This window comes from Manis javanica, chromosome 2, assembly GCF_040802235.1.
Source record: "Manis javanica isolate MJ-LG chromosome 2, MJ_LKY, whole genome shotgun sequence".
Taxonomy (NCBI): Eukaryota; Metazoa; Chordata; class Mammalia; order Pholidota; family Manidae; genus Manis; species Manis javanica.
This window is the reverse complement of record NC_133157.1, coordinates 89,624,456-89,648,015: the sequence shown is the minus strand read 5'-3', so window position 1 is coordinate 89,648,015 and position 23,560 is coordinate 89,624,456. Positions and strand designations below refer to the sequence as shown.

At 41.7% G+C, this 23,560-nt stretch overlaps 1 long non-coding RNA gene across 1 annotated transcript; it reads right to left on the bottom strand.

Moving 5' to 3' along the window:
• Positions 1-9,998: 9,998 nt before the first annotated feature.
• Positions 9,999-23,101, bottom strand: LOC140847744 (uncharacterized). Its single transcript, XR_012127862.1, has 3 exons — positions 22,860-23,101; positions 21,224-21,284; positions 9,999-15,369 (listed from the first exon to the last, which is right to left on the bottom strand). It is a non-coding gene; the product is annotated as an uncharacterized lncRNA (long non-coding RNA).
• Positions 23,102-23,560: the final 459 nt, after the last annotated feature.

Sequence of the window (23,560 nt, the reverse complement as noted above, 5' to 3'; positions counted from 1 at the left end):
GTTTGCATTCCATTCTCAAACATTTCAGTGAACAAACCTGGCAAATACACATTTTAAGAAAAAATAAACCGATATTTTAAATTCAAATTTAAGAGTTTTAAAATTTCTATAGGCATAAGATCAAAAGATAGTTTACTTTGAAATACATTTCATATCAGACACGCAGAGTAAACCCTGTTCCTTTGCCTTTATTACCAGTTTTCAGAATAATAGGGTTGTTCTCTAGTCTGCTCTAAAGGCAACCAGGGAGCTATTTTTAGTGTCACATGAACTCATGAGTTGTATTCGGTGTTTCTAATCCATTACAAATATATTCTTGTGGATTCTCCCTTTGCCCAGTTTAAACTAGTAGCACCCCTTCAGGTTGAGATCTGGCTTCTTTGCCGTGACTCCAGGAATGTTTCATTCCTTTCTGATGCAATGGTGACCGCAGACTCAGCCCACATACTTTCTAGCCCATCCCTGGGCTCAGCTGTATCTTCAAGGAGCCTTGGTTGGATCAGTGGCAACTGACATGTTGATCACAGTTTGGGCACTAAGCATGCTCACTGCTACTGGATTTTCATTATTTCTAGAGCTTTTTAAGGAATAGATCCAGGAAATACATACAGTACACTTAATTTAAAGTTAAGATCACAGGATTTTTACTTCACTACTTGGGTTTTCCATTTGGATCTCTTGACTTCCACACTGAAAATACTATTTTGTTTGCCAGCACATTAGTGTGATCATTTATTTGATTTATACAATTATATCTATCCAATTAAGTAAAAGGCCAAATTTACTTTTTTTCAAAGTTAAAATAGCTTGCAAACATATTGCTAAATTTTATTGGAAAACAATTGAATTCATGAAGGACAAAAATAAAAAGGACCTCACACAGGAAATAAAGCTTTTGCACTTAAAACATAGCATAGGCATGTTTTCACATCAATTAGGGAGTAGGGAGGGATGAATAGTTGAAACACAGAGGATTTTTAGGGTGGAAAAACTATTTTGTGTGGTACTGTAATAGTGGGTACCTGTCATTGTACATTTGCCTAAGCCCACAGAATGTCCAATACTAAGAGTGACCCTAACTAAGGTAAACTGTGAATTCTGGGGGATAATGGGGGACAAAAAAATGTGGGCCCACCGCATTCTTTAAAAAGGAAAGAATTGCTGATAGTTTATTGTAAAAAGGTGCATTTCAACCTATCATGAGTCATTTTCATTTCAGGATGTGTTCTATAAACTTCTTCCCCATCTTTTAATTCCAATTTTAATTTTTGGACTATATATATATATATATATATATATACATATATATATATATATGTATATATATATATATATGTATTTTAGAGCAGTTTTAGGTTCACAGCAAAATTGACCAGAAGGTACAGAGATTTCCCATATTCTCCCCACCTCTATACAACCGCAGCCTCCCCCACTATCAACATCTGTCTCCCGCATGATACATTCATAATGACTTATGACCCCACATTGACACACCATTGTCCCCCAGAATTCACAGTTTACCTTAGGGTTGCTCTTGGTATTGGACATTCTGTGGGCTTAGGCAAATGTACAATGACAGGTACCCACTATTACAGTACCACACAAAATAGTTTTTCCACCCTAAAAATCCTCTGTGTTTCAACTATTCATCCCTCTCTACTCCCTAACCCCAGGCAACCAGTGATCATTTTTCTGTCTCCACAGTTTTGCCTCCTCATCCTTTTTAATTACTGCATAACATTCCATCACAAGGCATACCATCATTTATTTCACAAAAAACATGAAATGAAAGCAATATAACAATATTCTGAGTGTGGAAAGCCAAATAGCTGAGTAAATCAATCTGATGCTGTTTTTGTATTGTCTGATTTTTAGACTGGTATTTATGGCAAATTAGAAAGGTCCATTCAAACAAGGTCATGGCAGAAAGACCAGGGTTGGGTTCATGTGTGATTGGAACATATTTTCATACAAATGTCATTAACTGAGATAGGTGAGCCAACATTACCCAAGACTTGCATCCCTGAACAGCAGGGATTATCATTAATATCTTTACATTTGCTCCTGCTGTCACCCTGAAACTTAGGACTTCTATACACTGACATTTCTCACAACTTCACAAAGGAAAGCTTTGACACAGTGATTTAAACTAATACATTACTTCATATTTTTCAGATTTAAGAAAAAGTTCAGCTGTGAGCTTGGTGACTGTGTACACAGCAGACTCTCTGAGCCTCTGACTGGTATAAGGTTTTCACGGTGTGAGCTCTGCTGCCAAGTACAGCTAGTATAGAAAAAACCATCTCGCCTTAGTTTCTTATTTTGGGGGAGGCTATAATGCAAGGGGACAGGCACAATCATCTTGAAATCAAGGACCTGCGTGACTTAATGGTAATCGTGAAAGGGATGGCTGCTCATTGGTACCTCTCTGCTGGCACCCAGCCAACTGTATTTCTACATCTAGAGCTTCATAGTCCCATCAGACTGAATCTCCCTTTTTATAATAAGTATGTTGTGATTTTTTTTACTATCTTTTGAAATGAAATTCCCACATCTTGTCCTGTGATAAAGAATTAACTTGCCTGCACAAAGATCTGGACTCAGCCCTCAGCTCCTGGGATGCAATCTCCAAACCCTTGGACTGTGAGCCGCATCACATAATAACAAAATGATCTTTGGTGAGGCAGTCATGCAGGCAGTCCAACATCCATGTGATCAAGTCCCATAAGAACTCTGGCCCCCAAAGCTCAGATGAGCCCTCTAGGCTGGGGATGCTGCATGCATCTTGTCACACACGATTGCAGGGGCAGCTTTAGAGCTGTTCCCGAAGCTGCTGGGAGGAGACAACTGGGAGCTGCCCTGCAGACCTCTCCTACCCTGCCCCATGTGTCTCTTCCACTGGCTGATGTTACAATAATTTCTGCTTTAACAGTGAGTATAATAGCTTTCAGTGACTTATGTGAATCCTTCAGTGAATTATTGAAACTAAGGGTAATCTTAGGAACCCCTGAATTCTGCAGGTGGTGTCAGAAGTGGAGGTGGTCTAGGGACTCTCTAACTTTGGACCCACATAATTGCCAAAATATATCAATATAATGCCAGAATAGTATTTGGTTGAACTGCATGAATTTGCTAACATCCAGCAGCATTTAACCAAAAAAATGTCAAATTCATGTGCTTACTCTGACTTTAATTAGGAAAGAAATATAAATGGAAACTAAGCTATAATTATATAGCATATAGTATAATAAGCAAATGTTCAGATACAGCTGTCCTGGAGGACATAGTAAAGTAGACAGATTCTTGCACTTGTTTATAATATAAAAGTTTGGATTTAAGAAAAGAAAGACACTCAGAAGCCATTCTAACAGGAGGCATGGGATGCTGAAAATTCAGAGAATGGTAGAGATTAAAATAAAATCTAGGGTTAGGACAAGCAATTACAGAATGGACTGTATATAAGAGACTGTATATAAGAGACTGTATATAAGAGAAAGAAAGAAAGACTCTCTGATCTGGGACAATAAGTCATGGCAAGTGCAAACTGATGAAGTGGGGGGGAAAGGGCAAGACATGAATTTCATGCACATGAGCCTAACCTTATTGATGACTGTGGATTCAAAATAAGACCCTGTGTTATCATAGCTTATCACAGGAAACCTCTCTCCAATGGACCCCAAAGTGAGACCACATGTTGGGGAGCATCTCCCTCAGTTGGTAACAGGAAGTAAATAAGAAGAAGTAGTCAAAAGGACATGAAGAGATAGTGTGGTAGACCATGTAGGCCAAACCACAAAGGCTGACGAACAGCAGCAATCCCAACATTGACCCAATCTGCACTTTTCACAGCACGGGTTTCCCATCATGTTGCTACATGACAGTGGGTGTCTGTTCATTGTATATATGATAGAAATGATGTGAAATACCTTTAGAGCACGCGGCACTGATGAAATCCTTGTGTTTTGTGTTTCTAGTAACTTGATGGAATTTGCCTCTCTGTTAAAAGAACCTCAAGTCTCCTCTTAGACATTACACTGGGTTCCACTGCTTTTTTTAGTAACCACCCTACTACAGGGAAACCATCTTTAGCAAAACAGACTTGGAAATGGGGCTAAATAAGTAATTAAGTTTCTTTCCAAATTAGTGGGTGGAAAGTCTTAAATACAAAATCATTTCTAACTACACAAATTCAAGATATTTTGGTCTTGAAATCACTTTTATTTTTGACTTACTTAACTTCCTGTAAATGTTTAACATATTCTTTGACCATTTAAATGGATTATAACTTGGCTTTGCATGTTAAGTTGATAGAAATCTTTAAATTTATTCTTTCTACATTTTAAATAGAATCTAACTGTGAGCAATGTGTTTCCAAATCAGAAAGTTTAGGCTATGTTTCAATAGTATATGCTTGATAATAACTACCATGATAATCCCCTTCACTTTAAGATGATCTCATTTCCTTATAACATAGGAAGAGCCCATTAACCATTTTTAAGGATGTCTGAAACATGTGTTGCATATTTTTCCATATTTCAGTTTCAACACATAATTTTTCAATAATTAAATGCTATTCAATAGGCTAAAAAGTAACCAGGATCTTCTTTTACAAAAAGCATCTCCTTTGGAGAGCTACTTCCTTTTTTGGACAGATCAAGACATCCAAACACGTCCTCACTGTCACTACACAGCCCATGAAATAACCTAATGTCCCCAGAAGCACCCTGCGTGTCGCAGGAGCCTGGACGACCTTAGCCATCAGGGCCTTTCGCGGCAGTTCTCGATTCTGAAGCACGCTTGAGCACGAGACCAGCAGGCGCTCTGGCACCCCGCGCAGCATCCAGCGCCCTCCTGCGGTCCCCACCTGAATCATCAGGGCCGCGGCTCCGCCCACAGCTGAAGCAGTTCTGCCAAGAAATGGGTGACTTGTATAAATGTGAACAGATTCAGGTACTAGAAATTTCTTTATAACCATTGTCAGCAATTTTGAAAATAGTGCTTCCTCTTCAAGTTCTCATTCCCTACGAACTTAACTACGGCAAACAGCAAAGCTTCATTATCCTGTCAGATGCGCTGATTCCCTTACGATGAACACTTCCCGGGCTGCGGCTCCTGGCCAGGGTGCCTGTGCGTCTTCCTTCACTTCACTGTCCTTCTCAAGCATGATGACTGCTGGCTGGAAAGTTACTTTTTTCCATCTTTGCATTAATAATCACTCATACTGCTAAGAAGATGATTTTTATCTAAATTGTGTAGTCAGCCATATTTTAAATTAATTTGTGGTTTTATCTACAAAGTGATGAAATCCTTTTTCCTTTTATCAACAAATATCTTCAACATTTTATTTTCATTATTACGTTTTTCAAATTATGTCTTTACTTCTTGAAAGTGTGATGTGTCTTTGGGGCATTTTTGGTTTTACTGTCTTTTTGAACAGTAAGTGTTGGGATAAAATCAACATTAAGTGTCTAACTGGACATTATTTGGCACTTTATGTACCTTTAAATAAGCACTAAAGTTGCCCGTTGATAGGCATAAGCAGAATGACCCCACATGGGGTGGCGACCCCGGAGACAGAGAAGGGCGCTTTGCCGATGACCCGCCCCCGTGCGCTGCGGCAGGATGCCTCTCCAAAATGATGAACGATGCTCACAAGGGTGCCAAACAAAACACTGTGCGATCATCCCTTGATTTTATATCACAGCTGTGCAAAAACACTGTCCTTATACATAAAATGGGGATTCCCACCCCATTTGGGTCTTCTGGTGCCATCATTTTCACTGTAATATTCAAGAATAATTTGGGGCACAACATGGTTTTCTGGGGTACAGAAATGAGTATTTTAGATTTTGAAAAATTTTAGATGTGGGTATCTAGCATCCCAGTTGTTGTTCTCTAAATGCTCAGTAAATTTCCAAGTTCTGCATAAGAGCTGGTATTGCCTCAAGTGGGAACCACTAGTATCATACAATTCTCTGAGCAAAGCAGAGGTCATTTGTTTCCAAGTTACACTAAGGGAAACAGGCTCAGAATGGAAAATCTTCCCTGTTGTGGTTTCTCAGTTAATATACAGTAGAGCTGGGATGTAGACTGGAACAGTATGGTAGTTCAGGTCTGTCTACTTTGGAGCCAAGCCTTCTCCACTGGGCCATGCTTGGGTCCAGCACTTTTGGTTGAATGAACAAATAAGTGAATAAAAAAATAATAATGCATGAATGACTCATCATCTGAATTTTCAGATCCTCTGCAACCTAATCTCTTCTTGCAGGGAAGGAAACTGAGGCTTTACTCCATGATTTGGAGAGTTCTGTCCACATTATTACAGGTGATTTCACATTTTGTGAACCAGCATGTTCTCTGGGAGGGCCTCCAAGCCACTGGAGGCAAAATCACTTCTATTTTAATTATACAAGTCTTAATCATGTCCTTGTATTTTGTGAACCAATAATGAGTCACATTGACACTGCAGAATCATGATTTTTTTGGCTTCGAGGTTTGGAAAGTTAAACAGGTTGAATTATATTTTGCTCATGTTCAGAAACTAGATCATTTCCCTCAAAGTCAGTTTCTACTCCAACTCTTCACTGTCAAAATGACAAAGTTAAAATATAAATTAAATGAGTTTGATGGACATATTGGGCAACTCAACACCAAACACTCAATTAATTCTGCAAAGTGATAAAACCGACAGTGAAGTTTCTCATCATATACAATGGGATGACTTATCACAGCATTTGAAAGAAGATCATTTTCAGGGAAAGATCTTAAAAGCAGTTTCTAATTGACAATGTGTAAAATGTCAATCTAATACTGTTACTAATCATTATTATTGCCCCTTTAGGAGAAGGTGTCATGTGTCTTAGTGAATATGTCTTATTTCATCCTTATGAAGCATGCATTATTTTTCCAACTTTACATGAGAGCAAAATGAGGCTGAAAAAATGTAATTCCAGGATCCTGGACCACAAAGTTAGGCGTGATAATCATATCCAGGCATATCTTGCTCCAAAGCTTAAAATTATGCTGTACGTATTATTTATGGAATAGGCATTGTGTGCCTGAGATTGTACCCATTATGTGTGCTGAGATGTAGCTAAGGAGGTTATAAAGAGTGTGATATATTTATGTAGCCCAAACATTCTTGCATTAGTCAGACTGTCACTGTAAAACAAAGCTACACCTTCTTCTTAATAGTTCTAATTTCACTGAAGCAATCATGCACATAACTTGGAAAAATACTAATCGAAACTGAAGGAAATTTCTTTTCATCTCTGTTTTGCTGAGGCATGAAGATAACAGAGGCAATATTTTACAAGCAGGGCCTACATGAGAGAGTTGCAAAATTGGTTAATAGGAACCAATATTCTATTCTGAGATTATCACTTCCACCTGTGAGGCCGCTGAAGAGGTTGAAAAAGAAGAGAATGAAGATGGAGATAGGAATTTAAATCAAGGCTCAGGTTCTCCTCCCCCACCTAAGAGACAGGGTATGGGCTTGTCTCTCCTTGTAGCCGAATGATTTCTTCAGCTGGTGTCTGACTGCAGCCTGGGGAATCCAGAGTCAGAGAAAGTCTAGAGAGTGTAGACTCCTGAGCCCAGGAGGAGTGGTCACATCAGGGGACTTGTCCCAGGTAGAGGAACACTGGTGTTTCTGTACAGGTGGTAGACAGCCAGCTCAGGTCCTCTTTAGGTCTGCTTCCAAGTGTCCCCTGAAGGGGATCTCAGCAGAGAGAGACCTGGGTGCCAGGGGACTGGGGCAGGGGTGACTGAGAGCCGTGGGAGCATGCAGCTCTGTCTTGCCAATGGGTTTCAGCCCTGGGCAAGTCCCCTATAGATTCAGTGTGACCAAAGAAATTGACAGCAAAACATTCTCGGGGTGAAAGGGTTATACCCAACTTTATTCTCATAGTGGCAGGTCAGTCACTAAAATCCCGTTCACTCAGAGCGAGTCTGCATGTGGCAAGCTGGTCTCTGCTGGGCCCGTCTGTCAGCACAACTGTCCTCTCTGCACAGCCGTCCCGCACAGCCATCCTCTGGGCCTTTGTCCTCGGCGCTGTCACCACTCCAGCCTCCGCTCTGCTCTCCTGCAGTCTTGCAGCCCTGCCACTGTGTCATGCCCGGAGCACTGGGCAGAGCTCTTTTTATAGTCAACAGCCATCTATTGCCCACAGGTGTGCAGTGAGCTAGTCAACCAGGGCCAGGTGAGAATCCTGGCCACAGGCACTCTCATTTTATCCACAAGCTCCCAAACACATGGGCCACAGGGGCAGTCACTGGGAGTGAGCCCCTGGTGGGTGGCAAGTAAAGACTGACCCCAATCCATGCCACATGAACAAAAGAACCACCAAGTATTACCCCATTCCCATCACACAAAATCATGAGATACAATAACACTGTGGGATTTTTTAAGCCACTTTATTCTGGACTTTTCATTATGCAGCAAACAGGCCACTTTGAAGTACCATTAAAAACACTCATTAGAGATGAAGTATGTTTAAAACACCAGCAGACACAGCAAGGCTGAAGTCAGATCAAGACAGGACCAGTGAGGTAAAAATTTCCCTCCACCCAGTATTTTTTCCATCTCCAAGGAGAGGTAGAGTCTCTGAATTAGCACAGACAGAAGGAACCCCCGGCATCCTTCCCAGAATTTAGTGTCTCCTCAGCAGCAGGCATTCAATGTCTTAGTTACATGTTACTGACTACTTTAATTATTGATCAGAGGATTCTGTGGTACCCAAGAGGAACAAGTTATGCGCCTGCTCTACTTATCATCAAAAGCTAGTTCTAGAAAATAAATATTTAAAGACAAGATATTTTATAGCTGCATACCATAAATTATGCTATTTCAATATATCAAAGGACCAGAATAAACTCTCCTCCTTTAGTTGTGTCTTCTTAGATTCAAATATATTTCCTCTAAATATTGCAACCACTTGAGAGCTTTGAGGAGGAATGGCCCAGATGAATTCAACTCAGAGAACTCACTGTGGTGAGCCATGAACTTTTGGATGGTTTTTCTTGCAGAAATAGAAACAGGAACAGCTACGTGCTTCTGGCCAGGAGAGAAAAGCTGAACCAATTGCAGAGATGTCAGAAATTACATCATTCAGCCTCTGAGCTGTGAAACCTATCTCTGAACTTTTTGTGCATGGAGAAATAAACCGATATTTGTCTTAGTCTCTGTGAATGTGTTTTCTGGAAATTGCAGCCAAATGCATTTCTAAATTTCACCTTTGTTTATTCATTCCTTCAGTCATTTATCAAGCAGACATCTAATGCCCCCTTTAAGGTGGCCATTCCAATACTAAAGGAGACACAGTGAGCAAGATAAAGTGACTGTGTCCAAAAAGGTAACACAGAGCAAGAAAGCAGATGAGGAATCACCATCATGTTAGACAATAACCTCTCCATGAAAAAAAAGAAAACCAGGCAAGTGGACAGGAAGGAAAATGTAGAACAGGGGCTCACTTAACTGCAGTGGTCAGGAAATGACTTCCTGAGAGGATGCACCTAGGCACATACCTGTGCGATCAAGGTGCAGGCCCTGTGAGCATCCGGGGCAGAGCCCTGTAGGAGAGGATGCCAGAGAGGATGCAGAGAGCACGTGGAGGGGATACAGGGAGGAGGAGGCTATGGGCCTGTGCAGGGAGATCAGAGCAGGAGGAGCTGGATTTGGTGCAGGGCAAGGCGCATCACCATGGGGGCTTTGCACTTCCTCTCCATCTTCCCATCAGGTGAGCTCTGGGAAATCTGTCTTGTTCATTTTCAGAATCCAGCACAGTGTCTCATACATATGATGAACTCAATAAGTAGTTTTTGAACTACAGATGTAGCATGTGCTTGCATGGAGAAAGACAATATTCAAGTCACTGGTTCATTGATGCTAAGTAAAAATAGAACTGTCCCGGCCCGCGGGACGAACGTGGAGTGTGCCGGAGACGCCTGCAGAAATGAGACAAGCAAGGGACACAAAGAATGACCAGCAAGACAGGATGTCTGATCAAGCTGGCGAAGTTTATTGTTTACAGGCTCAATTTATACAAGTAGCAAGTAAGGGGTGGGTCAGGAGATAATTGGACCTTAGGTGGCGCTGGCGGGGAGGTGTTTTCACACATCCTCAAGGTCTCCCTATTTTCAGAGTGAGGAGTCTTGGCTCATCTTCAAGGACAAGATATGTTTTTGTGAGCAGATAACTTCCAAGGACTGCACCGGTTGCTCTCAAGCTTGTGCTTTCCCATGCTGCGTTCAGACGTGGGGGAAGGGACATAGCCCCGGCTCCCAACATCTCCCCCTTTTTTCTTTAATAAAATAACCAGCCTAACTCAGACTGGGTCAAGGTATGTGCCTGTCTTAGGTTGTATGGTTGAAGTAAATCCTTACCCGTCATGGGGGCATAGTCCTCTGTCGACCACTCCCTGTCTTAGGTTGGTATTTACCATTCAACCATATCTTACCCGTCCCTGGCTACCATACTTGACTTTAGATCTTATGATTTACAAGTGGGGGGCCGTCTGCAATTTCAAATAATGCAGGTCTCTTAAGGCTTGTTGGTGAGTTTCCACATGCTGCAAAGGACACAAGGCCCTAGTAACAGCAATAGAAGACATAAAATGCTTAGGGTTAAGAGAGATGTGACAGCGTGCCAGACACTATTCAGGGGTTCTTTGAACATGTCGAAAGACAGACATAACTTGAATATATATATAGGTTTTAACAAACTGCTAGTTAAATTGCACATACACATTAACAATAGGAATATAGATACATAACAAAGGCAGACTTACAATTACTAGTTATATCTAATGAAACTAAAAAACTAGTTAAATAGCTTAGGCATTTGTAAAAACTTATTGACAATATGGTGGATATCATCTAATTGATTTTGAGTAGTTTGAGAAATTGAAACAGCACATTCTTGGAAACTGATCACATCTTACATGCTCTTTTAACATCAGACAGTCCACAGCAGCGCGATTCTGAAGCACTGCAGCTCGCAATTCTCTGTTTTTGGTTGAGTTCAGATAATACAGAAGCAGTCAAGTTTGTTGTTTTGCTATATGCACAGGCCAGCTTAGATATCTTTTTCTGCATTCCAATGACAAGTCTAGGAACTGGCAGGAGGAATGCAGCTGCAACTGCAACAGCGACAGGACCTCAAAGTTTCAAGTTTTCATCACAGTCAGATGGCAGAACTCGGAGAAGTCTCTTGTGCTTATATCCAGGTGGTCTATTAGAGCAGGAAGAATGCGTCCCACACTACAAACACCTTGATAGTGTGGAGAAAGGGCTTGATATCTTTTGTTATTACGCAAAAATACCCAACTATTTGGAAGTCTCTATCCAGAAGACCATTTACATTGATTGAAGAATTATAATAAGAGGGCACATGAGTACAATTAATACATACACAGTAATTATAATAGTACTAACAGGTAAATTTAATTGGGAATCAAGACTAAGCACTTTAGGGGAAAGAGTGATGTTTATGTAACATGAAAGATTCAATAATAAAGTTTAGTATTATTCCTTTTGACAGTGCTTTCCAGGTAAATATATATCAGGTAAATAAGCCAAATTAGTCAAATATTTTCTTGAAGAAGAGAAGAAATTCTACTGATATGTTCCAGGGGCCCTCTGGAAAACATCAGAGTTAATCGAGAGGTAAAAATACCTTTTTAAATTTTGGTTATGGGAAGCTGTCAAAAGTTTTTAAGGCACTTGCCTAAATAGAATTATAGTTATTAAATAACACTTATTATTTAACTGGAATGATAATAAGAAAGTTTAAAAGCGAATGCAGAAGGTTACATAGTTGTTAACAACACTTAGCTTAGTCTTTTTAATATTAAGATCTTATTTTCTTAAATGACTTGGCAAACTTTAAGAATTTTGGTTACCACAAAAATTCTCAGGCTGTTTGCAGATATATATACATTGTTATAGATTAATACAGTATTATTATTATTAAAAGGTTTATTTGCTACACTTGTTTACTTATTTTTAGCAACTATGCTAAATTACTTATAAAACTTTCACCACACATCAAAGTCAAGCCTTTCTTTAAGTATTTTCTTGGAATATTTAACAGGTAACATCAACTTATATGACTTTAAGTAAACTTTGGCAGCTAATAACTATAAAGACATGTCCATTTCAGTTAAGCTTAAATTAGCATTAATGCATAATATTTTTTAATTAGATTTTCTGGAAGTTTTAGAATGCCCAATTTTCACAAGCGCATGTTTTTAAATCAATTTTATTAATACCCTCCGGAGGTAGAAAATATATATTTTTTTTTACACACTTAGACACACAAACATACAGACCGAGACATAATGACTAGTTAGTGACACTCTTCATACAAATACATATACACAGACAAACTGACATAAAGATTTGAGTTTCTAATACTCAATGGTCTTCTTTCTTCTTAGTTTATTTGATGAAAAGTACTTCAGTTTTCAAGAATACACTCTAAAGGCAAGCAGTTTACATAACTGGATTAAGGTTTAGACAGCCCCAGACTAACAGAGCCGCTGAAGGCTCTGAACTGATAGGGACCATGTGTGTCTAGGGGGCTGGAAATGAAATGCAAGTACAATTCTAGCTCCAGTCATTTAAAGCCAGGCTGTATTGCAGAAAATAAATTTCTTCTATCTCAGGGAGTTTAGTTTAAGACTTCTCAATTCTCAAAGACAGTGATGAACTTAATAAATAGAATAGATGTTCACTAAAAGAATTCAGAAAACTAGCTCTACATTGTAGCAGTTCATGGAACTCTTGACTATCCTCTTCCCTTGTGGCAAAATATATTTAGCTGCATAACATTATATTGCATACTTCTTTCAGGGGCCAAGCCTCTCTAATCAGAGTTTGTACTGGGGCCAGGTTTGTGTGCAGAAGATACTTCTTTTTAGAGTTTAGGGATCGAATTGCTCTCAGTTAGTTTTCCTAGTTTTTTCTGCCTGAGCTATTGTCATTCCTCAAGAGGCCCCTGCCTGTCTGGTAAATGCAGGGACTGTGTGACTTTTCGCTACTAGAGCCCTGATCTGAGTCAACCACCGGTCACTCAGGCTTTCAATTAAGGCTAATGTAAAAGGAGCTGTGGGGCCATAATTGGTAACAGCTGTTTTTAAGTCTTTTAAGTGTTTAAGGTTAAGGCGGCGGTATTTCTGGGCTTTAGCTGGTTTTTCTATACGATCACCAGACTCTTCATTGTCTGAGGGCTCTCCCTCAGAACTCTGTTCTTGGTTTGGAATATCTGGGTCTTGGGAGTCTGGGGCGTTCTCGTCCTCGCTCTCCTCTCTGACTTCGGGGGGGTTTCTGGGCGGTGACCGAGGGTGAGCGGGCGACCACGAGTGATTGGGAAGGCTAGGATTGGGCTTTTAGGTTTCACTTTCTTTATGGGTTTTTTGGGGAGTGAGGGAGTCTGCATGGGGTTTAATGATGTTACTTCGGCATCAAGGGCTTTAATCTCTTTAATGAGCTGAACATGTTCACGTTTTTGTTGCAAAATGTCTTTAAGTGAAGAAACTTCTTTGGTTAGAGAAATTTTTGCTTGTTGGATGGGGTCAATTGAAAGGGGGGATTTGTGAAATGACTCTAGATCAAGGATTTGAAATATAGGAGCATGTAGAGGGGAAATAGGTTTATATGGAGGGGGTCTGAAGCTTTTATTAGAGGTACTATAAAGGGTTAGCGCCGTAAGGCGCCAGGGGTCTTCATTTGCATGATAGTGGATGGCTTGTTCTTCTAAGGACTCTTCATTGTTTATGTTTAAATGATTTGTTTGGTGTTTTAAAGACGTGAGTGAAAGATAGATATTTGGGATTTTAGGAGGATCAGGTTTATCGTGAGTGTCTGGAGATTTTATATTAGGTTGAGGTTTAGGAGATTCTTTAATAGGAGTGGTGGGGTCTTCAGGGATATCTACGGATACTGAAGGACAGGCAGAGGGTGGTCGGAAGTTTTCCTTAAGGGCTATTTCTCCTGTTTTAATTATATCTTTAATGTCAGGATCTTAAGAATGAACCTCAAGTATGTCGTGAATAAGGTTCCAGTAAGAAAATGCTGAAACAGGGACTTTTTCAGGGCCAAAGGTCTGATAAAAGTCTTGGAGGGCATCACCAACTCTTTTCCAACATTTATGATTGATAGTGCCTTCGAGGGGAAACTAGGGGCAAGTCTCATGAATAAAGGAAAAAATTGTCTAAGATCTTTTCTTTTAACCCTTACTCCTCGTGTCCTGAGGGACTCCCTGAGTCTGCTAAGAAATACCTCGTGGGAGTTCAGTGAGTTGCCCATTAGGACGGCTGGGATTTCAACTCTATGTAACTTGGAATTATACTAATGCAGCCGCAACCACGCCAATGTTCTGAACTACTGGAGGCACTCTCATCAGCTCAGGCGAGCCCTTGCTTACGTAGGACAGTTGGCAAGTATAATCCGCTTGCTCGGACCCTCTAAGGCAGGGACTCTGTAGTCAGAGTCCCTTGTGCAGGCCCTAGAGGTGAACGACCATTAGCCCAAAGTAAGCACAAGGTTTTCAGAGAGGAACAACCAGAGGACAAAACAAGGAATAAATCGCGGCAGCAAACTAGGGGGAGGGGATCAGTGAGAACTCACAAGAGGTATTTAAGATGCTTGCTTGGGTGATGCGTCTACTCACCTCTCCGGGATCTGTATTACGGATGGGTGATCCGCAGTGATCCTCAACGCAGAGTCCACATCAGGTCAATACCCGTGTGATGACTCAGAAGAATGCCTGGCCAGGGCTTCTGAGCAGACGTTTCAGCAGGAGTCCCAGGGCCCCACGTTGGGCGCCAGTTGTCCCGGCCCGCGGGACAAACGTGGAGTGTGCCGGAGATGCCTGCAGAAATGAGACAAGCAAGGGACACAAAGAATGACCAGCAAGACAGGATGTCTGATCAAGCTGGCGAAGTTTATTGTTTACAGGCTCAATTTATATAAGTAGCAAGTAAGGGGTGGTTCAGGAGATAATTGGACCTTAGGTGGCGCTGGCGGGGAGGTGTTTTCACACATCCTCAAGGTCTCCCTATTTTCAGAGTGAGGAGTCTTGGCTCATCTTCAAGGACAAGATATGTTTTTGTGAGCAGATAACTTCCAAGGACTGCACCGGTTGCTCTCAAGCTTTCCCATGCTGCGTTCAGACGTGGGGGAAGGGACATAGCCCCGGCTCCCAACAGCTGAGGTTTGAGACAAGGGACCCAACAGACGGAAGGCGCCTACAGCCAACATGTGCTCCACTGGAGAGATGGGGGGACAGTGCTGTCTGGCCATGGCTGCAGCTGCCACATGGGCCGGTGAGCGGCTCTGGATTTTATTTGTGCTCCTTGCAGAGGATACCTGGAGACAGAATGGTTGTCACCAATGAGTGGCTGGTTTAAAACCTCATGAATATTCAGTGGCACATGTACTTCATCCATTTAGTACATTATGAATATGCACTGCTCCGCGGTCCTGCCAGCCCATCTGCATTCATCCCCGTATCTGTTCCACCCTGGCTGGGTGTCTGTGCCTCACAGACGCTAACTCACGTACCGAGACTCAGTATGTGTAAAGCCGCGCATCTCACTGGCACTTGTCTCCTATCATAGAAGTGGTTATTTGCAATCAATATGGCAAATGTAATTTTCAATGTTTGAAAATTGAGCATGCTCAGGTATTAGTCTAAATCATATGCAAATAGGTCTTACATGTAAGTATATTTTATTAAAGAAAGAACTGAATTCATCTACAAATATTTTCAAAAAATAACTTAATAACTTGCTTGGAACTAGAAGCCAGATCCATTGATATTTTTATGACTAATTGTCATCACAGAAGGTCAGACCTGAAGGGAGATGCCTGGAGTTCCGGTAAAGAATACGTGAAGAAGAGGGGCGTGCCGTCACAAGATCCCAGTGTGTGGGGGTCAGGCTGTTAGGATCTTGGCTTTGCTACTTATTAGCTGTAGTCTTCATCAACCAAGATGTTAATTGAAGGATCAAGTGAGTGTTGGACTCATTCGAGACACACCACTGAACAAGACCCAGCCACTGGCTCAGAGTGGAGGAAGGAAGGGACTTGTCTCAGTGGCCCATTGTGCAATGAGGGCCTCGAGCCACATCGCCTGGCATGGGCTCAGCATTAAATGGAATGACTTGCCAGGAATGGAGGCCACTATAGACATCCACGGCTGCTGAGTATTTTGCCTGCAGAGGACAAAGCCAATATGGTAATTCAAAGACTTCCAGATTTAACAACCTGCCCTGAAGAAGAGCCGCTCTTCTCTTCTCCCTCCAGCCCCAATTTTTACTTTGGCACTGTAAAATTTATTTGCACATCTGTTAATAAGCCTGCAGTGAATGTCTATATGGAATCTCTGGGGACAGAAAGTCACTTTGACCACACTAGCCACCTTGTTAGGGACACAACGAGATGGGGGCTCAGCCGCAGAGGTGCAGCTCAAGCTATGAGCTTCAGTGTGTGTCATTTGCAAAACAAACTATTCCCAAGTGTGGTTTTAAAACAAAGGAGAAAATAATACCTCTTCACAGAAGCAGCTAGAAAACTAGCTATTGATTGTATATCAATTAACAGATACAACTAGGATTTTGACCTCAGGGTAAGGGGGTAAATTTGGACTGATGTGTATTGTATTGTATTATATGCATAACATTATAGATGATATTGAATGTGCACGTTTACATGTGACAGCATAATCTAGCTGTTCCTGCAAGGTTTTGTTACAGTCCCTGTTAAAACCAGCCACCAGAGGATTGTGGAAGCCACTGTACCTTCTCTAACCAGGGCATGAAGAGTGCTCCTTCCAGCTTGGCCCATCTCCGGGGATCATTGGCACTCTTACTAGGAATGCTTCGAGGTGTGTCAGGCACACAGTTCCCCACAGCCCTGCCCCATTACCTTCACCTGACACCTGGACACCTTATGAGTGTCGACACATCCACTGACTTTCGGAGGCATGGAGGCTGATGGTGAGTCTGTCTGCCACAGTGTGATCTCCAGAACCTGCCCCATCTGGTTCACCCATCTAAAGTGTTCTCCAATTTCATTGATTTTCTCTTGAGATGTGTGTAATTTAAGCATTTTGATACTTTTTGACAATGGAATAGCCTTCACAGTGCCTGGTTTAAATAAGAGAACTTAATAACGTGTGAGCAATAAATCTATTTAATCCAAAACACATATGCTTCTGACAGGTTGTGATGGGCAGTGACCTACAACTGCATCTTTTTTGAGTCCCTGTAGCCTAAACTCCGGTGATGTGCACACGTGGACAGGGCATGTCCAGATGGCTGGACTCACCGGAGACAGAAGCTGTCCCCTCGTGACTCTCTGAAAGCCAAATCAGGGGATTTCTAGCTTAAGATGATAGAATGAAGTGAGAAATCAAAATCTACATCCCAGGAGACCTAAAATGTAGAACGGTAGATAAGAAAATATAAAAGCCAGTGCCAACAACGTCAATGCAACTGAGGAAAGGGTGGGTGTCCCATCACGGAGCGCAGCAGAAACATCCAGAACCCTCTCAGCTTGGTGTGATGTCTTAGCACAGAGTCTCCACCCTGCACTAGAAGGAAGCTCAGGAGCAAAACTCTGGGGTGGGGGAGTTCTGAATAACCCCAACTTGGAGGAAGGCCAAGTAGGCATGGTTTGGGCAGGGCTGAGACATCACAGAAAATGTCCCCGGGGGGAAATCTCCCTCAAACATTGTCATGTTGCCCCAGAGCAGAGGAGTAAAAGCAGGAAGGTCACAAAGGCAGAGGTAATTCTCTCCAAAAATTAACTAGCAATTAGTCAAAGAGAAAATGTAAAGGAAATTCACTTAAGTCAGTGGGAAACTGGGTAAGAAGCCCAGAAAAGAGCCAAGAAAACCCCTCCCCACCTTGTGGGCTTCCCTTGGGGGCCCCAAACCTGCTTCCATGTGTGTTCTGAGCTGTCTGCTCCTAGTGGTCTGACTGCTTGCCGATGAGCGGTAGGGGAGCTGGGTAGACAACAACCCAACAGCACTGAATCCAAAGATAGCCAGAGCCCAGGAGGAGGGACTGTCAGAGGGTGGGGTGACCCTGGACCAGAAGGGGTGCACTGATGGTCATTCTGCACTTGCAGGCTGAGGGAGGCCCTGCACATTACCCCTCCCAGTGCAAAAAACTGAGAGAGAGCCCAGCAAAACCTCAGAGACACCCTAGAGCTCCACAAGGAACAGACAGGCCTCCAAGGGGGTGGGGAGGTAGCGGAGAAAATCCATCTGCTCCACTTCAAAACTGAAAGATGATCAGACAGCCTGCTGACTCTGAGCATGAGCAATAAGGAAAAAATAATTTGGTATCTACACAAATATAGTACCACATAATTAAATGAATGGTAAAATGACTTAAAAAAAAAAACAAAGGGAAGGAAGAAGGAAGAAATCTAATATGAAATCGCATGTATGAAAATCTATTCCAAAAGGAAAGGAGCAGCTTAGATCAAACTTTGGTTTCAAACCATCCCTAGTGCAAACCTGATACATGGAGTGGAACAGATTCACTGTAAAGCCATGTTACTCCTGACCAGGAAAGGTTTGAGACCTTCTCCAAAATGTGGAAGAGACAGACAAGGTCAAAGGGAGGTGAAGTCAACAGGTAACAGGCACATCTAAAAGAAGTCATGGCTGTGAACACACAGGGGAACCTTCGGACCAGAGAGGTGCTGCGTTCAGAGACACAATGTTAATGGATATTCCTGAACCGGAGGAAGAATGGTCTGCAGACCTAGTGGGCAAATCCTAAACTCCAAACTGGCAGAAAATTATCTACAGAGACAAAGAACTAGTTCTGTTTTTAAATATAATTGTAACAACCATTCTTCAGACATCCTGGGAAGACAAGTCGCATGGCTGACACAGGCATGGGGGAGACAGCCGCCTGGCCCGGTTCCCCAGGAAACAGGACCGCAGCATGTTGTGTGCTCCAGGAAAGAAGCTGGACCCAGCCCTGCGTGTGGGCAAGCTGCGACGTCAGTACAGGTTATGAGTGAACAGCTCACAGGAAACAATTCAGGCATATATTACCACAGCCTGTTTGCAAGAAAGCGCCCATCTGGATCTCCAAGTGGTGAGCGAAACACCATTACAAGCAGGGTGGCAAAGAGGAAAACACTTCAACAGAAATGGGGGAGTGTTTCCAAAGCAGTTCAGCCCCAGAGCACATTTCAGGAACTTCAAAGAATACAGCTCGCTCTAACACCAAGAAGGCCCAGGGCGGAAAGGAGACGTGGAAGGCTGCCCTTTCTGCGTCTGTCGGCACCAGGTGGATGAGCCAGGAAGAGGAGCCCCGAGCTGGCGTCGGAGTCGCCAGGGGAACCACCAGGAGGGCTGGAATAAGAATAAAACCGAGAGAAGTCTGGGGGCGGAGAGGGGAGTGAGGAAGTGGTAAAGTGGTAATTTTCTCTTAGTCATAACAGAGCTGACAGATGCCTGGAAGGGTTCTAAATTCAGAACCAGAGAGCTAAGTGTGATAAAAAGGATTATAAAAAGAACCACTACAAACACCAAAAACAGAATCTATGACTTCCACACTGCTAATGCACAGCTCCACACGTACACATGCTCATACATAAAACAGTTCTAAAATAGAGAAGACAGGCCAGATAATGAAAGACAGGAGAAAAGGAAGCTTACAGTCAAGTGATATATTAACGCCATATGTATGTTGCATCAGTACTGTGAAACGGAGAATCTATAAAAAGAAAATAAGTTATAAAGCCAGACAGGAGAGACTAACTCTGCACAGCCTAGTTAAGACAAAGGAAAGTTAACAGAACATGTACAAGATTAGGAATGGTGCAGGGGGCCTCACCTTGAGCAGACGTGACCAATGGAATCCGTGAATTCCACAGGCAACATTGCGCAGCAAGAATAGAAGTGACTGACTAGCAATTGATCAAGGGAAAGACAGATTTTCAGGGAGGAGGGAGAAAAGAGAATCACTCTTAAGGATAAAGTGAGTCTTTCGGACCCACACCCCAATTAGCTCACCTTTGTGGACATGTTCATAGACCAGACAGGAGTAAGGAAAGCGCTTCTGATTTATTTTATAAGGTTGGCATAGCTCTAATTCCAAAATATTAAGGTACTACAGAAATAAACTTATGAACATGGATGTAAAATTCTAACCAAAATATCAACACTGAGAATAAACGAAAATCCATTAAATATGACAATGGCATATATTCAATACCAAAACTAAACAACATCCTAAGGAATGAAACCATAAAACAATTGACATATAAGCTTACTGGACCTATTAGTTTTCAGCATTGTCTGAGCAGTTCTGAGAAACATTAACAGAAGTTTTATAGCTTATAAAAACATTGGAACATTAGACTGTTGTCCTTGCTGATGTTACGAGAGCATCTTAGACAAGCCAAGACATTGCAGGTAAAAATGACAAGTTTAGTGAACTGCCAAGACATAAATGAAAATAAATGAGGTTTTTTTCTGATAAGCAACTAGAAAAAGAATTGTGTATAGACATTATATTCACAAGAACAACAAAATCTTCAAAATGTATGAGAACATACTTAACAAGAATGCCATAATGAGACAGGGACCATGGGCTTAGACAGAGTAGGGTGAGGGCCTAGGGGGGTGGGGGGGAAGGGGGAACAAAGCAAGAGAATCCACTGTGGGATTTGCTTTGGCCTGCTAGTGGGCCCAGCTTATTTTTCTGACTTTACCCAGGTGCTGCTTTCCCTCTTCCAGCCCTAATCAAGTGATTTGCAACCTGGGCAATTTAGCAAGCAAGCCCAAAACAATGAAGTAAAAACAGGAAGGATTCCATCTTGAAGATAAGATTGCATTTTAAAACCCAATTACTTAAAAAGTAAGCTTCCTAACATATTCTTTAGCAAACAGACAATAACACAGCCCACCTTGGGAGCAGGGCAGGCAGTCTTGAGTGATATGCTCTCAGACCAGGAAGCTGCTATCCTGGGAGGACATCAGAGCAGTAAATTTCTTGTAAATAACCCTGAGGACTGATAAGAAACTTAATGTCTCTTCAAAGATAAACATTTTGGAACCTCTTAGCAGGTGTGCATCCCTAGCCCTTTGTCTTGCAACCGCCTATAAAAGCCCTAAACAACACACCACCTGGCTCTCTTGTCCCCTTGCTTTATCTCTGAATAAAAGCCTGTGCCTGGCTCTTTCTCTGACCTTGAGTGTCTGCAAAGTTCATTCTTTCACTCCATCACAAGAACCTTGGCATCAATAAGGCCTATATATAAAGATAAAAAACATGATGTTACAAAGAACACAAAATAAGAAATGAACAAGTGGAAATGATAAAAAAAAATACTTGTTTTCATAAACATTGTCACTTTCATAAAAATTAATGTAAAATGAAGTTCAACTTCAAAATAGTTTCCAGTTTCCAATAATTATAAAATAGGTTATTCAAACCAATATTCCAGCTATCACCAATTTTAAAATTGTATATGATGTTTTAAATTTTTCTTAAAAACACTGGAATCCCTCCAGAACTTAAAAAATTGAAGAAGGAAAACTGAAAGAACATAAAATTCAGAGATGTCAACACACGTGCGGGAGGCATGCAGGGGCCAAGGCAGGTGTTGGCTTTGAGGGGCACATGGGGGGGCTATGGGTGTACATGCAGGCACGAATGCAGACACAGGCTCAGAGGCAGAGAGGGACAGATGCCCACTGTGTGTGTGTGTGTGTGTGTGTGTGTGTGTGTGTGTGTGTGTGTGTGTGTGTGTGTGTGTGTGTGTGTGTGTGTGTGTGTGTGTGTGTGTGTGTGTAGCATGGAGAAAATCTGAAAGATAAATACTAGGTGGTCATCAGGGTTCTCTGCATGGGGTAGGGTGCTCGTCTGGACAAGAGGAAAGGATTAGGATACAGGAAGATCAGATTAAAAATGAGGGGGGAGGACTACTAACAAATCACAGTGGTTTGTTCCTGTGTGTGCAATTATATTCATACGTTTACATGTAAGTAAAGTGAACCCAGTTAATACCACAGATGAAGTAAATCAATTCCCAGCAGTATGTTGTTTCTCATTGACAGTTCTAATAAAGTTTGTAAGTAAAAGGATCCACAGATAGTAGAAAGATCCCAGTGAAGAAGTAAGGTTTGTGATCTTAATGTCTGATAAGCTGGGACCCAGGCAAGGCTGTTCAGCGAGGCAGAGGGGCAAAGAATCATGACAGAGGCTGAATGAGCTCAGTGACAAAGCCACGTGCTCTCCTGCCTCTTCCCGGACAGATGCAGAGGAAACTGACGTGAACACGGCAGTGAGAGTTGGACTGTCAGCCCGTGTGTCAGACGGAAGTGAGAAGAGAGAGACTGAACAAAATAATGAGTGTTTGCAGCATCTATGAAACAGTGACGAAATGTAACCATATGACTGGAAAGAAAAATCTCAATAAAGTCAAGTGAAGGAAACCTAAATTACATGAATCACATTCTCTGACCGTACTGTGAGGTAACTAGAAAGCAATCACCAAAAGAATGAATAAAAACGTTTAGCAATCATCAAAATACATAAACAACAGTTGAGTCAGTGAAGAAAACAATTATAAAGAAAATAGAGCGCATTAAATCTTACGAGATATCCCCAAACTGTCTCCAAAGAAAATTATTAAAACATTTATACAGCTAACAGCTTCCTTGTGAGATAAGGAAGATGAATGAAACTTACACTTAAGTATAATTCAAACCTTTTAAACAAACAGCAAAGGAACAGAATAAGTAATAAGAAAAAAAGTTTTAAAATAACATATTTATAATGAGTAGAGCATATCAGACAAAGGGCCAAGCTTGGCAGAGTCACCTGATAAAGAATGAGCCCTTCCTTGATTGCTACTGAAGCCGAAGGAGGCAGCCCCCAACCCTCGCACAGGGCGACATGGAAACAAAAGCGTCGGATGGTTATAAATGGGTGGGAGGACTCTGTTGCTCAGGAACCAAAGCCACACTCTGCTAGGCAGTTTTACAGCCCACAGCTGTAAGCTGAGGGCAGCACGGCAGAGAGCCTGGCCCTTGTCAGATTCCAGGTGGCAGTAAGAAACTGCTTCCCTCCAGCCTCCTGGGAGACCAGGAAACACGTCAGAAACCATCTGTAGGAGCAACTCCTGCAGGGCTGCCGACCTTGTCAGGTCTGGTAGGCTCACAAATTATTCTGGTGAGACTCAGACCAGCTGTGCTGGAAGCTTCGTTTATTCGAACTTTGTGGATACCTGCAAGGTTATTAGGGCATCAGTCCAGAGCTACTTCCCCACAAAAGAGTACAAAGAAATCATTTAATCCAGAATCTGCATTTTGAAAAAAATTTTTTAAGACGATCAAAAATTTAAGGAGGAAACAAACATTCCCAAGCTAAATTTTTTTTATTAAAGAAAAACATCAAAAATAAAATTCAAGACTCAATAATTTCATTTATAAATCTTGATGTAAGCACATTCAAATATCTAGATAAATGGATAGTTTTCTGGAGAAAAATGTAAACACAATTGTCTGTCGAAGAGTCATAAA